General features: G+C 40.6%; 1 long non-coding RNA gene across 1 annotated transcript in view; it reads left to right on the forward strand.

Annotated features, from left to right (window-relative positions):
- The first annotated feature begins 1,157 nt into the window (after positions 1-1,157).
- LOC120881409 overlaps positions 1,158-4,348 on the forward strand; it is a 14,510-nt gene continuing 11,319 nt past the window's right edge. The window contains exons 1-2 of the long non-coding RNA XR_005725298.1: positions 1,158-1,295; positions 3,761-3,763. This is a non-coding gene — a long non-coding RNA (uncharacterized LOC120881409). The remainder of the gene's footprint in view (positions 1,296-3,760; positions 3,764-4,348) is intronic.

Consider the following 4,348-nt stretch of genomic DNA (forward strand, 5'->3'; position numbering starts at 1 on the left):
CCCCAGAAGAGACACACCACACAGGACACCTGAGAAGGTACGCCCATTGTACACCCAGAAAACTGAGTGGCTGGGATTGGGGAGGCAGTAAGATGCACTGCCCACGTGGGTGTGACTGTGCTCGCCAAGCACCTGGTCACCTGAGCTGCTTGGATATGGGAAGGGCACAAAATGCAGGCCCAACTGAGTCTGCGCCTTTTGGGAGTACTCAAGAACCTGAACCTGAGTGGCATAGACCTGGAAAGTGCACGCAACCCAGGGCCTGCCTCAGACAGTTCTTGGCAGAGCAACCTAGAGCCTGAGAAGTGCAGACCATGAAAGCACACATGCCATGAGAGGGGGCAAACCCAGTGCAGCTGAAACACTTAGAGCACTCTCCACACACACCAGTGATATTTGTTTGCACTGTTCCTCCCTCCCCACAGTACAACTGAACAAGTGAGCCTAAATAAGTGACAAACTTTGCCCCCTCGTGTCAGGCGGAAATTAAACACTGAAGAGACCAGCAAACAGAAGAAGCTAAAATAAACAGAGGGAACCAATTTGGAAGTGACAAGTGCAACAGATTAAAATCCTGTAGTTAGCACTGACTACATTGGAAGGGGCCTACAGATCTTGAGAAGTATAAGCTGGATCAAGTAACTATATACAACTGAACTGACCCCACACTGTCTGCAACAGCTCCAGAGAAATTCCTAGATATATTTTTTACCATTATCATTTTTTAAATTAAAAAAAAATTATTAAGTCATCTATTACTCCTTTAATTTTCATTTTTATAATCTACTATTACCTTGCAAAAAAAAGACCTTATTTTTAAAGCAAACTTCATATATATGTATTTTTTTTTAATATTGTATTTTTGAGAGTCTAACCTCTACTCTAGATTTTTAATCTTTGCTTTTTGGTGTTATCAATTTTGTACCTTTAAGAACCCAATATTCAGTACCCATTTTTACTTGGGAGTGTGATTACTGGCTTGATTGCTCTCTCCCCCTGTTGACTCTCCTTTTTCTCCACCAGGTCACCTCTATCTCCTCCTTCCCCCCCTTCTCTTCTCTACCCAACTCTGTGAATCTCTTTGTGTCTTCTGAGCTGTGGAAACACTTAGGGAATTGATTACTGGCTGGATCTGTCTCGCTCCTTTTGATTCCCCCTTTTCTCCTGGTCACCTCTGTCTCCTTCATCCCTCTTCTCTTCTCTGTGTAACTCTGTAAATATCTCTGATGGGTCCAGACTATGGAGAGCACACAGGGAAGTGATTACTGCCTAGCTTGCTTTCTCCCCTTTTGATTGTTCCTCTTCTCCACCTGGTTACCTCTATCTCCCTCCTCCCTCGTCTCTTCTCCATGTAACTCTGTGTACCTCTCCAGATGTCCCTCACTGCAGAGAAACTTCTCATCTTTAACCTAGATGTTTTATCATTGGTGCTGTATAGATGGAGAAATCTTGAGGCTACTGTAAGAATAAGACTGAAAACCAGATGCAGGAGGTTTAAGTCAAAATCCTGAGAACACCAGAGAACTCCTGACTTCAGGGAACATTAATCGATAGGAGCTCATCAAATGCCTCCATATCTACACTGAAACCAAGCACCACCCAAGGGCCAACAAGTTCCAGAGCAAGACATACCACACAAATTCTCCAGCAACACAGGAACACAGCCCTGAGCTTCAACATACAAGCTGCCTAAAGTCACACCAAACCCACTGACATCTCAAAACTCATTACTGGACACTCCATTGCACTCCAGAGAGAAGAAATCCAGCCCCACCCACCAGAACACTGACACAAGCTTCCCTAAGCAAGAAGCCTTGACAAGCCACCCATCCAACCTGACCCACAGAGAGGAACCTCCACAATAAAGAGGAATCACGAACTGCCAGAATACAGAAAGGCCACCACAAACACAGCAATATAAACAAGATGAAAAGGCAGAGAAATACACAGTAGGTAAAGGAACAGGATAAATGCCCACCAACCCAAACAAAAGAGGAAGAGATAGGGAATCTACCTGATAAAGAATTCCAAATAATGATAGTGAAAATGATCCAAAATCTTGAAAACAAAATGGAATCACAGATAAATAACCTGGAGACAAGGATTGAGAAGATGCAAGAAATGTTTAACAAGGACTTTAGAAATAAAAAAGAGTCATTATATGATTAATAATGTAATAAATGAGATCAAAAACACTCTGGAGGGAACCAACAGTAGAATAACTGCAGCAGAAGATAGGATAAGTGAGGTGGAAGATAGAATGGTGGCAATAAATGAAACAGAGAGGAAAAAAGAAAAAAAGAATTAAAAGAAATGAGGATAACCTCAGAGACCTCTAGGACAATGCGAAACGCACAAACATTTGAATCATAGGAGTCCCAAAAGAAGAAGACAAAAAGAAAGGCCATGAGAAAAGAAACCCAGAGAGTCCCAAACAGGATAAACCCAAGGCAAAACACCCCAAGATACATATTAATGAAATTAACAAAGATCAAACACAAAGAACAAATATTAAAAGCAGCAAGGGAAAAATAACAAATAACACACAAAGGGATTCCCATAAGGATAACAGCTAATCTTTCAATAGAAACTCTTCAGGCCAGGAAGGAATGGCAGGACATATTTAAAGTGATGAAAGAGGAAAACCTACAGCCTAGATTACAGTACCAAGCAAGGATCTCATTCAAAGATGAAGGAGAAATCAAAAGCTTTACAGACAAACAAAAGCTGAAAGAATTCAGCACCACCAAACCAGCTCTCCAACAAATGCTGAAGGATATTCTCTAGACAGGAAACAGAGAAAGGGTGTATAAACGCAAACCCAACACAATAAAGTAAATGGCAATGGGATCATACTTATCAATAATTACCTTAAATGTAAATGAGTTGAATGCCCCAACCAAAAGACAAAGACTGGCTGAATGAATACAAAAACAAGACTCCATATGCTGTCTACAAGAGACCCACCTCGAAACAAGGGACACATAAAGACTGAAAGTGAACGGCTGAAAAAAGATATTCCACGCAAATAGAGACCAAAAGAAAGCAGGAGTAGCAATACTCATACCAGATAAAATAGACTTTAAAACAAAGGATGTGAAAGGAGACAAAGAAGGACACTATATAATGATCAAAGGATCAATCCAAGAAGAAGATAAAACAATTATAAATATATATGGACCTAACATAGCACCGCAATATGTAAGAAAAATGCTAACAAGTATGAAAGGGGAAATTAACAATAACACAATAATAGGGGGAAACTTTAATACCCCACTCAAATAAAGAGAAAATTAACAAAGAAACAAAAACTTTAAATGATATAATAGACCAGTTAGACCTAATTAATATCTATATGACATTTCACCCCAAAACAATGAATTTCACCTTTTTCTCAAGCACACACGGAACCTTCTCTAGGATAGATCACATCCTGGGCCATAAATTTAGCCTTGGTAAATTCAAAAAAAATTGAAATCATTCTAAGCACATTTTCTGACCAAAATGCAGTAAGATTAGATGGCAATTACAGGAGAAAAACTATTAAAAACTCCAACATATGCAGGCTGAACAACAAGCTGTTGAATAACCACAGAATATATCACAGAAGAAATTGAAAAAGAAATCAAAATATGCCTAGAAATGAATGAAAATGAAAACACAACAACCCAAAACCTATGGGACACTGTAAAAGCAGTGCTAAGGCTAACCTCAACAAACACAAAAAAAGTCAACTAAATAACCTAATTCTACATCTCAGTCAGTTCAGTTCAGTTCAGTCGCACAGCCGTGTCTGACACTTTACGACCCCATGAATCGCAGCACGCCAGGCCTCCCTGTCCATCACCATCTCCCGGAGTTCACTAAACTCACGTCCATTGAGTAGGTGATGCCATCCAGCCATCTCATCCTCTATAGTCCCCTTTTCCTCCTGCCCCCAATCCCTCCCACTATCAGAGTCTTTTCCAATGAGTCAACACTTCGCATGAGGTGGCCAAAGTACTGGAGTTTCAGCTTCAGCATCAGTCCTTCTGAAGAACACTCATTACTGATCTCCTTTAGAATGGACTAGTTGGATCTCCTTGCAGTCCAAGCGACTCTCGGGAGTCTTCTTCAACACCACACTTCAAAAGCATCAATTCTTCAGTGCTCAGCTTTCTTCACAGTCCAACTCTCACATCCATACATGACCACAGGAAAAACCATAGCCTTGATTAGATGGACCTTTGTTGGCAAAGTAATGTCTCTGCTTTTCAATATGCTGTCTAGGTTGGTGATAACTTTTCCTCCAAGGAGTAAGAGTCTTTTAATTTCATGGCTGCAATCACCATCTGCAGTGATTTTGGAG

Source organism: Oryx dammah, unplaced genomic scaffold, assembly GCF_014754425.2.
Source record: "Oryx dammah isolate SB20612 unplaced genomic scaffold, SCBI_Odam_1.1 HiC_scaffold_23, whole genome shotgun sequence".
Classification (NCBI taxonomy): domain Eukaryota; kingdom Metazoa; phylum Chordata; class Mammalia; order Artiodactyla; family Bovidae; genus Oryx; species Oryx dammah.